Raw genomic sequence first — 12,535 nt, 5'->3', positions numbered from 1 at the left:
TTAGTAGCTCTTCGGCATGTAGGATCCTCCCAGACCAAGGATCGAACTGGTGTCCCTTACGTTGCAAGGCGGATGCTTAACCAGGGAAGCCCCAAAGTTCAGAGTCTTAACCTCTGGACCACCAGGGCTCATCTTAACTCAGATGTTCAGGGATAGAACCATCACATCGTCATGGCAGTCTCCATAGCCAGGTCCATAACACAAGGTTCATTCAAACACATCATACTTATTTGTTCTTTTGATTTATCAACACAAAACACTGAGTAGTACAGAATGGGACATGAATATGGAGGCAAGAACACAGAATTAAGGTGCCAGACCCTACATCCACCAGTGTAACTGGCCTTAGAGCCTCTTGAGACCCTGATGCTCTAGTCAAAAGAAACTGGACCTGAGAGGCACCAACTGATGGGACTGAAAGACCAGATCTGGGACTTCCCTGCTGGTCCAGTGGTTAAGACTCTGAGCTCCCAGTTCAGGGGGCCCAGGTTCCATCCCTGGTCAGGGAACTAGATCCCGCATGCTGCAACTAAGAGTTCACAAGCCACAGCTAAACGATCCCATGTGCTACAACCAAGACCCGGTGTAGCCAAATAAATAAATATTTTAAAAAAAGAAGACCAGATCTATCACTCAATTTTAAATCTGCTGCCAGTCACCTGACCATAGTTCAGTGAATTCCTATGTCTGCTGTATCTATGAATCCTCTCATCACTTCTTGAATCGTGTATTCCAATTTTTCTACATTTTTCTCTTATACAATTTCTTCACCCCGTTTTTACATTTCTTCCTCTTCGTCTTTTTGATACATTGAAAAACCTCAACAAGTGGAACCTGCTTGGCCTCCTGGGAAGCTTGGGCAAGTCACTCTAACTATGGGCGCTTAGTTTTTCAGAGCTGAGAGCAAGACCAAAAACATCAAGTGAGACCTTTAGGGTTTCTTCATGATGATAAGAGGCACAAGCCACAACCGAGATGAAACTCACACTGATAACACTAGCTCAAAATGTCAAAAGAACCTTAGGGGCTGTCAAGATCCTGTGATAGTTCTGGAAGACGAGTGCTATTATTCTTTCAACATTTTTTTGTCAAGTAAGAAAATAAAGTAAATTTTTTTATTTTTTAAATTAATTTTAAAATTTTTAATTAATTTGTAAATTACTTTTAAAATTAATTTGTATTGGAGTATAGTCACTTTACAATGCTGTGTTGGTTTCTACTATATAGCAAAGTGAATCAGCTATACATATACATATCCCCTTTTTTGGATTTCCCTCCCATTTAGGTCACCACAGTGCACTGAGTAAGGTTCCCTGAACTGTACAAGTTTTTAAAAACTTTTGTTGTAGTTGACTTACAATGTGTTAATTCTGCTGTACAGCAAAGTGATTAAGTTATGTGCGTGCTAAGTTGCTTCAGTTGTGTCTGACTCTGTGTGACCCCATGGACTGTAGCCCACCAGGCTCCTCTGTCCTTGGGATTGTCCAGGTCAAGACTACTCCAGTGAGTTGCCATGAGAAGTTCTCTAGGGGATCTTCTGTCTCCTGCATTGGCAGGTGGGCTGTTTATCACTAGCTCCATCTATACACACACACAGACACACACACATATATGTTCTTTTTTAATATTCTTTTCCATTATGGTTTATCACAGGCTACTGAATATAGTTCTCTGCGCTATCCAGTAAGACCTTGCTGTTTATCCATCCTACATGTAATAGTTTGCCTCTGCTAACCCCAAACTCCCAATCTGTCCTTCCCTCCACCACCTCCCCCTTGGCAACCACAAGTCTGTTTTCTGTGTCTGTTTTCACCATTTCCATAATGTCAAGTTCATGCACACACACACACACATATGCATGCACAGTTGTCCCTGTGTTACAGGGGCAGGTTGGGTTCTCATGGAAACAGTCTACCTTGTGTTCACAGTGCTTATTAGAAAGGACTTCTGGGGTCACCACATGTGGAGGAGAAAGGAGGGGGCCTCAGGCTACTCCAGAGGAGCCCTGGAGCTAGGACAGTCTTGCAGAAACTCCTCTGTTGAACCCAAAGGCAGGCCTCTCTAGCTCCATCTGGATCAGCCATTGGACAGGCTGCCTCCAGGACGCAGGGACCTGGGGCCGGGCAGCTCTCTGCATCTCCTAAAGGAGCTGACAGCTGAAGGGTGTCCACTGACAACACTCCAGAAGCCAGGGTAACTCGTCCCTTTCTCCTTGAAGGGCTGCAGGCAGCACATCTCCATGCCCACCTGCCCCACAGCCCCATCCCTCTTGAGTTTTCACATCCAACATTCTATGCATGAACCAGTAACCTCTACTTAAGAGAGACTTTTGGAAACTGGTTGACATCAATGAGAGAAAGATAACAAGTCCTACCAGCCAGACTTCACGTCGCACGCATGTTACTTATGATTAGAAAGTTTGTTTTTGTGCTCAGGAAAGTGTAAGCAAGCCTTCCAGGAGGTTGTGGTGCAGAAGCAAAAGTGCTTATCTAAACGATGACTCGAATCCTGTTTATCTGCACTTCCGCCTTTGACTCGCGGCCAGCCTCAAGCCCCTCCCCCTGAGGTGGTCCCGCCTCCGAAGCCCGGCCCCTCGCCGGTTCCCAGCCCTGCTGAGTGGTCTGTGCTAGAGCCCAGGCAGCCAATGAGGTGGCTCAGGATGCAGTCTCCCCACCCAGAGTGCCCAAGAGATGAGGGACCAGCATCCCACATGACTGGGGCCTTTGGAGGCGGCAGCAAAATCTCCAGGACGAGGGTGATGCCCCTGGGTGGCCACGTCAGGCCCAGCCCTTTCTGCGGTACACGTGTGGCTGATCAGGAGAAGCCAGCCGCACAGTTTACAGTGGAAAGAATGATGCAAGGCCTCACTGGAGAGCCAGCCCTAAGAACGTAGGGCTCTTTCTCACTAGAATTCATCACTCTGGGAAGAATTCCAAAGCCACGGCGGACAAAGGTATTTTCCCCGTGGTCAGAACGCAGTCTGCGTCTCGCACCTAAGCGAAGTGGTGGTGTGGCGGCTGGGCCAACCAGCAGGTGTTTAGGGTCCCGTCTTTCTTATACATTCGGTTTCCATAGTCAGTCTCAGTGATGCCTGTTAACTCGCCTATTATAAAGAAAACGTATTACCACAAATTGAGCACAAGTACGTGTGACACACCCTCTTCAAGAGCCTCCAGTCCTAAGTAGGAGATGAGCTATAAGCAGAAGGGGGAGTTTCCACTCGACAGAACATTAGGGGGAAAACTCTGCATTCACAGCCCCCAACCCACTCTCCATGTTATCAGGAGAATCTAGATGAGTCTGGCAAACACTCACGTCCCCGTGCTCAAAGCCACGTGCAGCTGCCCCAGAGAAGAGGAATTCTCAGACCAGGGGCTCAAAGTTTCACAGGATAGTCTGGGCACACTGTCTGGGGTCAGAATTGCAACCTGGGGTCAGAATTGTAGTCCCTCATCTGGTGCAAGGCTTAGGGGTGAAAGAAAGACAAAGCTTGAGCCTTGGGTCAAGCAACTGCTCTCCCAGCATCATCCTTCCACTGGGAGGAAGTAGTGGAAGCCCCCCTTCCCCCAACACTCCTGTTTCCCTTGACCTTCTGCCAGCCTCCTCCCGGCCACCTTTGGAGCAGAGAGGAACTGCCCTTCGTGTCTGGTCTCCTTCCTGGCCAGCACACTTTGAGACATTCCCTCTGTGGACTCCTGGAGGTTCTGTGACTTCAGAAGGAATCTCAGATCCGGAGGGCCCAAGATCCTGGAACCCAGTATCTTCCTGTAACTGTAGTGACTGTTCGGGAGGGTGGGGACAGGGGCACAGCTGGGCAATGGGTCTGCACGGCCTCGGAGAGCAGCCCAACCAGAGGCAGTGCCCTGAGATGAAAAACAAACAAGCAGGGCAGGTTCTACCACAAGGTTAGATGCAGGACTTCAGCAGCTCAATTCTCTGAGTCTCCATTTCCCTGCCTGAAAAATGAGGATAATTAATAGCATGGAGGTTGTTATGAAGATATTTAATAGGTGTACATAGTAAGCCTCCAACACATTGAACTTCTGGCTGACAGTTTAAGATGCTGTAATGCCCTTGACATCCCACTGGCTTGTGGGACAAACGAGACAGGCAGGGATCTGTGATTTGAACCTGGAAAACTGTCTCCTATAGCAACACAAGACAGAGAAACTACAACGGACTAAAAATTAACTGTACACATGTGCAGCTGGGAAAATTAGGAACAAAAAAGTACAAAAAGGCCAAAATGCAACTGCCACTTCTGAGGTGCTAGAGAAAAGGGGGTCCTGTTCAGGATCCCTGCACACAGCACCACCACGGGGGTGGGCAGGCCACCTAAGTCACACCTCCTGCATCCACCCCTACCTTCACCCCATTTGAAGGACCAGTTCACCCCCTCGGGGATCCTGCAAAGGAACTGCTACTTATTCTCCCTGCCTGGGGCTGCCGCACAAGTCTCAATAAAGCCTTGCCTGAATTCCTCCTCTGGCCTCTTATCAATTTCTATTGACCAGAGTCCCAGGACCCAGGTCGGTATCAACTACGTGATCACTGTCTCTTTTAAGCCCCGGGGCACTTCTCTGTTCCTGGGCCTTATCTCCCCTGCCAGACTCCCCTCAAGAGGCCTGCAAGTATCACTCAGCACCACAGGAAAAGTAAAAAATAAACATAGGAGATCGCCCGCTGTCATGGCCGCCGTGATCGAGGGGGAAAGTCAGGGAGGGTGAGTTTAGGCAGCGCCTCCTTCCATCCCAGCACCTAGGCCCCCCTGGCCCACCGCCACTTCCTCTCCATTTCCTGCCCATTTCTCCGAAGATGGGCAGCCGCATAGGAGGACCCGGCCTCTTCTCAGAAGGGGCGCTTTGCCTTCGCCCTGCTTCCTGGGCCTAGGGGACCGCCGACCGGCCTGAGGGGCCGAGCCCTCCGGCCTGAGGCCTAGGAGGGGCCTTTGCGGGCGTCCACCGCCCCAGGCTCCAGCAGCCCTTGCTCCCCTCCACTGCCAGGGCCAATTTCGCGGCAAGCCAGAGCTAAACCCCACCTCCCTCCAGGTCCCACCCCTTGGAGGCTGCGCAGAACAAACCAGAGTTAGGGGGCACGCGCATCCTCAGACCCTGACCTTAAGACTCGCCTTCTGATTGGCCAAGCCTCTCAGCGAGGACGCGCCTGTACAGGCTCAAGGGGCGGAGCTTCGCACAGGGCCCACCCACCCCGAGGCTGGGCAGTGCTCTAAGAAACCTCTTACTGTAAGTGAGCTCCTGGGTGCGAAACTTGCGTCTGTACCTGGTCTCTTTCTCCACACCCAGGTCACTGTCATTCTAACACACGTATTGGATTATTTGTTAGCCTTAAGACCCTTCCCTGCCAAGTTATAACTTGTGGTCTAATCACCCATCAGAGTACTATAGTTATTTTTTTATGAGTCAGATATTAAATGAGAAATACATATATACTTTTTAAAAAATTATTTTACCTGTAAGTATGTCCCAGATCAGATCAGATCAAATCAGTCGCTTAGTCGTGTCCGACTCTTTGCGACCCCATGAATCGCAGCACGCCAGGCTTCCCTGTCCATCACCAACTCCCGGAGTTCACTCAGACTCACGTCCATCGAGTCAGTGATGCCATCCAGCCATCTCATCCTCAGTCGTCCCCTTCTCCTCTTGCCCCCAATCCCTCCCAGCATCAGAGTCTTTTCCAATGAGTCAACTCTTCGCATGAAGTGGCCAAAGTACTGGAGTTTCAGCTTTAGCATCATTCCTTCCAAAGAAATCCCAGGGCTGATCTCCTTCAGAATGGACTGGTTGCAGTCCAACTCTCACATCCATACATGACCACAGGAAAAACCATAGCCTTCACTAAATATGTCCCAAGTACTTTATTAAATATACTAGTATTATATGAAAAAAATGTTGCTTATCCATAATGCCAAATTTAACCAGGTGTCTTGTATTTTATCTGGCAAGCCTATTTATAATCACGTGTTCAACATTGTGACCACCTGATGGATGTTGCCATGGATCCTGGTGATCCACCAGAGCAAGCATCTGCCAGCTTTTGTGTCTTGTTGTCCAGCACCCAGCAGAGTCTGGCCAAAGACAGATAACTGTGATAGGCTTAATAAGCCCCCTCTCTGCCAAGATGTCCTATTCTATTGCCAGACTATTTTCCAGACTTTGCTGATGGGATTAAATTAAAGATTCTTTGAGATGGGAATGATCCTGGATTCCCTGGAGGAGCCGAAGTCATCATGAGGTCCTTATGAGAGAAAGAGAGAGAGGCAGGTGACTCAGAGAAGGTGATATGATGCCTGAAGTAATAGAAAGAGCATGTGTTCCAGGGCTATGAAGGGAGAGATGGGACCCTCTCTAGAAGCTGAGAAAGGCAAGAAAATGGATCCTCCCTGAGAGCCTCCAGAAGACACGTGGCTGGCCTTGCGGAAACCTTGATTTTAGTCCAGTAAGAGGGACTTCCAACTCCTGACCTCCAGGACTCTAAGAGAATATATCTGTGTTGTTTGTGGTGACATTACAGTAGCAATAGGAAACTCCTACAATGCCCAACAAGTATTTGCTGAGTGAGAAAAGGAACAGATGGAAGAATGCAAAAGGCAGCTTTGGAATAAGGCCTAGGTCAGAGCCCAGAGCATCAGGACATGGCTCTGGACTCCCATGTATCATCCAATCATGAGACCCTTGGCCCGTGAAATGATCCCAGGGCCTCAGTTTCCTGATGTGTAGCATGAGGTCACTCCTGAGACCCTCAAGGACTGTGAGCCAGCCAGAACCCAAAATGTTCCTGTTGGCTCCAGCCATCCCATCACCACATCTTTTCTGGGGCCACCCGCTCCATCACCTGCCAGAACTGTTCTACGCTCTTTCATCTCTTCACTCACGTTTTTACAATAACTCTATTGTGGTTATTACCCTGTTTTCCTGAAGGAGGCAACTGAGGCACAGAGAGGTGAAGTCACTACTCCAAGGTTGCCCAGCGGTTAAGCTGGAGAGAGTAAAACTATCAGGGAAGGAGCCTTAGATGGGTCCCACTCCTGCCCTGGGTCCTCTGTACCTCGGTGTACGCTCCCCAAGCAGATATTCCTCTTGGGGACATGAAAATCCCCCTGCCAGAGTGTGGAGATCAAGACCTATTCTCAGCAGAGCAGACACGTCACAACCCTGAGAGGAGGTGAAAGGTGAGTGTGGGGAGCCCCACCCTGTCCTGGAGATGGAATTCAGATGTGGGATGTCATAGATTCCGAAAGCCCGGAACGTCTGGCTCACCTGGAACGTGGGAACGCCCTTGAGAGGCCCCTCCCCCACAACCAGGAAACGGGAGGGGGGTGCGGAGTGTGGAAGGAGGGTCCTCTCCAATCCAGGTTTGCCCCAGGGGAGGACCCCCTCCCCCCAACACACACACACACACACACACACACACATTCCTGCGGGCTATGTGTCCCCGTCTGCCCTTTAAAATCCAGGCGAGCCTTGGGTCAGCCAGGAGGAGGAAGAGGAGGAGGAGAGGCGGGGCGGCTAGCCTGGGTGGAGGAATCCCCAAACCGGCTATTTTTAGCCGGGGAATTTATTCCAACACCTTCCCAAAATAGAAAGCAGCCTCCTCGCCTAACAAAAGGCTAGGGCAGCTCGAGAAGGGGGTGGGGCTTCAAGAAAGGTGGCCTCGGGCAACCCCTCCCCACCCCACCCCCGCTCCCCCCTTCCCCGCTGTAGGTCCAATTTCTTCCCAGCCGGTACACATAGGACTGGCTGTGCGCAGAAGAGGCTTCCCTGGTGGGCGATCAAGGGACTTAGAGGGGTCGGGATGCCCAGGAGCCGTAGGGACCCTGGAAACTGGAGTCCCTCACCCCCCTCACTGCCATGGCCCGAGGGCTGCTGACCCGGGAACTGGGAGGGCCCGAGCCACGTAGGCTAAAAATAGCCCTCGCCTCCTCCCAGGCTATTTTTAGAGTCCATTCGTCCTGTCCTCAGCACAGAGGCAGCCAGCCGGTGGGCACACCCCGCCGGCCAGCCGGGGCGCCCGGGCTCAGACGCGGGCACCGCCTCTGGCCACCGCAGGGGCCAGGACTGGAGAGAGACCAACAGCGTGGACAGATCTAGCTTGACTGCCAGACTTGTTGGGTGGCGCCAGGATAACCAGGCCTCTCTGAGCCCGCTTGCTGCGGAAAAGAGAGGGAGACGAGCAATTGGGGGTCCGGACCCCAAATGGCCCTAGGCAAAGGGGTCTTCCAGCCAGGGACCCTCACTCCAGACTGAGCCACGGCCTATGCCCCAGGCAGGCAAGTCTCACAGATGAGGGCCCGCGGGCCTCAGTTTCCGCATCTGTGAAGTGGAGACCTTGGTCGCGCTCAGGGCCGGTCGGAGCCCAGCGCTCAGCCCGCGGCCGGGCAGGTACCAGGCGCGGCGCACGTGTCACTTTCATTTCTCCGGTTCCCCCTCCCCTCCCAGGCCGGCTCCACAAACGCTGGGGCTGATGTCATCCCAGCCGGGTCCAGCCTCCCCGCGCGGCCGACGCAGGCCGGCGCCGCCGTCACAAGCGTTTCTGCGCCAGGGAATCCCGGCCCCCGCGCGGAGGCCCCAGTGGAAACCCGTGACGCCAGCGCCCGCTGCCGCCGCAGATCTTCCGGCCCGGGCGGCGGGGCGGGGCGCGGCGTGATCCTGCTGGGCCCCTCCCATTCCGCCACCCCTACCGCTGCCAACGCGGGTCCGGGGAGCGAGAGTGCACGCTCCCGGAGCGCAGAGTGCCCGGGCGCCCGCAGGGACGCGCGCTTGCGGGGTGCGGGCGTGCACAAGTTCACGGGCATGATCTCGTGTGGAAGGCACCGTAGGCCTGCGTGCGGGAACCCGGCTAGCTCTAGGGAGTGGGTGGGAATCCCTCGCCTGGGATCCATCTCATACATAATATAATCCACCTCATACCAACCAGGGCCTGTCCGTGTTATCTGGCGTGGGCAGGTGGGGGCTTAGCCTGGACACACACTCACTGTCGAGTGCCGGTGGCCTGTGGGCGTGGGGCCGCCGCGATGACTCTGAGCCTGTTCACCGTCTCCGCGCCAGTCTGGGAGCTAATTACTGTCAGGACTAGACGGGTTGGCTGGAAAGATGAACAAATCGCAGTGTGTCTGCAGCACGTCTGGGTCTGCAAGCCCCACCGGCGTCTGTTCTGGGGGTGTAGGGCGTGACAACTACGCTGCCTGCTGTATGCGCCGTGGGGAGCCCTGGACATGTGCGTGGGACCTGGCGGGTCTCCAATGGGTGCTGGAGGCAAGATCCCAGCCAGCAGGTGTGTGTGTGTGCGCGCGCGCGAGTGCAAGTGTGAGAGATCTGTCGAAGCGTTCACTTCCCTTATGTATGAGATGGATCAATAATAGTTCTCACCTCCTATATTATGAGGAATAAATTAAGAAATGTGAGGTGTTTACACACGGGAGGCGGCCCAGTGACTCCACTCCTGGGTCTATCCAAGAGAAATGATTACTTGGCTCCACACCCAGACCCCACTAGCAGCTTTATTCTTTATCACCAGAAACTGTAAACAACCCCAGTTATCTGTCCCAAGTGAACAGGTAAACAGGTCAGGCCATACATACAATATTAGCCAGCAATAAAACAAACTGACTTTGAAATATTGACCCTCAGTAAGAGAAGCAGACCCAGAAGGCCACACAGGATGCGATCCTTTTGATAGGAAATGTCCAGAACAGGCCAATCCACAGACACAGAGAGTGGGATTCTGGTTGTCAGGGGTGGCGGGGAGGCCTGGGGAGTGCCTGCTTGTGGAGCCAGGCTGGTTCTAGAGGGTGATAAAAATATTTTGGAATTAAAGATGATGGTTGCACAAGTCTGAATCCACTAGAAGCCACTGAATTATACCCTTCAAAGGGGTGAATTTCATGGCATCTGAATGGTAATCTTTTTTTTTAAGGGGACAAACTGCTTACACAGGCAGCAACGTGATGGGTCTCAGCTGCCCTGTGCTAAGTTCAAGGGCCAGACTCAGAAGGCTGGATACTGTGTGATCCTGTGTATGTGACTTCCTGAAAAAGGCTGAAGCCTAGGGATGGGGGAGATGGGTGGTGGCAGGGGCTGGTTGTGGGGGAGGGTTGGACTATGCAAAGCGCAGGAAGGGAAGGAAGTCAGGAGTGTTGGCCTGCTCTCAGCCTCTATTATGTAAGGGTTATACAACTGTATCCTTTTGTCCACACTCACCAAATCACACACCTAAAAAGTATAAACTTACTGTTTACAAATTCGATTTCTATAGACTTGTCTTCAAAAAAAAAGTTAGATTTTTTTTAAAAGGTATTTTTTTAATGGTCCATTTTTAAAGTCTTTATTGAACTTGTTACAATATTGCTTCTGTTTTATATGTTTTGGCCCTTGTAGCATCCTGCATTGGAAGTCAGAGTCCTAACCACTGGACCACCAGGAAAGTCCTGAAAGTAAGGTGTTTAGAAAAGTGCCCATTACTTAGTAAAGCAACAGGAGATGCCAGCTGTTACTATTATTCCCCTTGTTGTTGCTGCTTGTATCTGTGCATGTGTCTGTGCGTGTGCAAGTAGCCTCAAACCCCAGGTCCCCAAATATGAAGCTTGGGTCTTGGGGACACCTGGAGCACTGGAGCCTCCCTCTCCAACACACACACATCTGTGAGCACATACACAACACACAAACACATGAGCATGAAAGCACGTGTGTGGACATAATACAAAAATACGTATGCACATGGACTTCCCTGGTGGTCCAGTGGTTAGGACTCTGAGCACCGCAGGGGGCGCGGGTTCGATCCCTGGTGTTGGGGAACAAAGATTCCGTAAGCTGCAAGATGTGGCCCCTAAAAATATACATGGGCATAGAAACACACACAAAACACATCCACACAAACACATGCATGCACACTTATAAATACACAAGAAGCACACGTGTGTTCATACAAGTGCACACATGGGCACCCACAAAAACATGCACACACAGCTAAACAAGTGTCCACATACACAATTACACACAAAAAAACCACAGGTACACTCATACACACAAAAACATACACATGCATGTCACCTACACACACACATAGACACACTGGCAGGGCAGGCACCCCAGGAGCCCCATCTGGAGGCTGGGGAGGAAGCCTCTGAACCAAGACAGGAAGGGGAAGCATGTCTGTGTGTCCCAGATTGGGTCTCTGTCACCGTGAGTGTGTCTGTCTGCCGAGGTGGGCGTTTCTGGGCCACTAGCCTCACTCTCTGTCTCCAGGACGCAGACAGGCCATCTCCCCCCAGGCTTCCTCCCCACTTCCCCCCGCATGGTCCCCACCTTCCTGTCCCCACCCTGGCTGCTGGCTGTGGGAACCTACTGTTTGGGCTGAAAGAGGGGCAAGAGGGGACCGGCGGCATCATCCGCTTCTCACAGTTCCCCCTCCCCTCTGGGCCTCAGTTTGCCAAGCTGAAAAATGGAAGGATGGTTTCTGGGGGATCCAGGAGCCACCTCTCCAAGCTCCCCCAACTCCTCACAGCTCAGATCCTGCCAACTCTGACTGTGTTTTTCTGGAGGCTTCTGCAGACATAACCTAAGACTAAGAAGAATTTCAAAGGGTGGAAATCCAGGCCGCGGTGCCACCTGGTAATAGATGTTCAAAAGGTCAGGGGCAGGGTTCATCATGCCCAGAAGAGCCCCTCAAAACCCAGGTGTGGACACCCAGGGGCCTCAGGAAGGCAGGTCCGGAGCAGGCTGGCAGATGGAGAACACAAGCAGATTTCAGGCAGAGAAGAGGGGAAACTGTGTGTCCAGGAAAGCATTTCTCCACAAGGCCAGTGTGTGCATACCTGACTCTGGTTTCTGCAGATGAATGAATGAAGGTGGCCTCAGGTGTTTCCTCAAAGAAGGTGATGGCACCCCACTCCAGTACTCTTACCTGGAAAATCCCATGGACGGAGGAGCCTGTTAGGCTGCAGTCCATGGGGTCTCGAAGAGTCGGACACAGCTGAGCGACTTCACTTTCACTTTTCACTTGCATCCATTGGAGAAGGAAATGGCAACCCACTCCAGTGTTCTTGCTTGGAGAATCCCAGGGACAGGGGAGCCTGGTGGGCTCCCGTCTATAGGGTCACACAGAGTTGGAGACAACTGAAGTGACTTAGCAGCAGAAGCAGCAGGTGTTTCCTGATCCATGTGCATGGTACCCCCAAGTGTGCACAAGTGTGAACTTGTTCACACCCTGCATATATGTCTAGAATGTCAGTCCAGGGATCTTTCTGTTCTTCCTGGAGGTACAAGTGCCCAGCACTTGATGAACACTTGGTACATCATTGCATAATGATGTTTCCACTTACTATGGTTCACTCCGCAAATACTTAACTGACACTGGAGACACACAGGAGCCTAAGGCCGAACACAGACCTGGGGGCCATCGCCTGTGTCTTGTGGTTAGCATACAACCCACAAGTGAATGCAAGCCTGTGTGTGTGCACAGCACACATGTTGGCCCGTGGGCTACAGGGTTCACACATGCTGGCACACAGGGTGTGTGT

This window comes from Bos indicus x Bos taurus, chromosome 7 (genome assembly GCF_003369695.1).
Source record: "Bos indicus x Bos taurus breed Angus x Brahman F1 hybrid chromosome 7, Bos_hybrid_MaternalHap_v2.0, whole genome shotgun sequence".
Classification (NCBI taxonomy): Eukaryota; Metazoa; Chordata; class Mammalia; order Artiodactyla; family Bovidae; genus Bos; species Bos indicus x Bos taurus.
Note: the sequence above shows the minus strand (reverse complement) of the source record.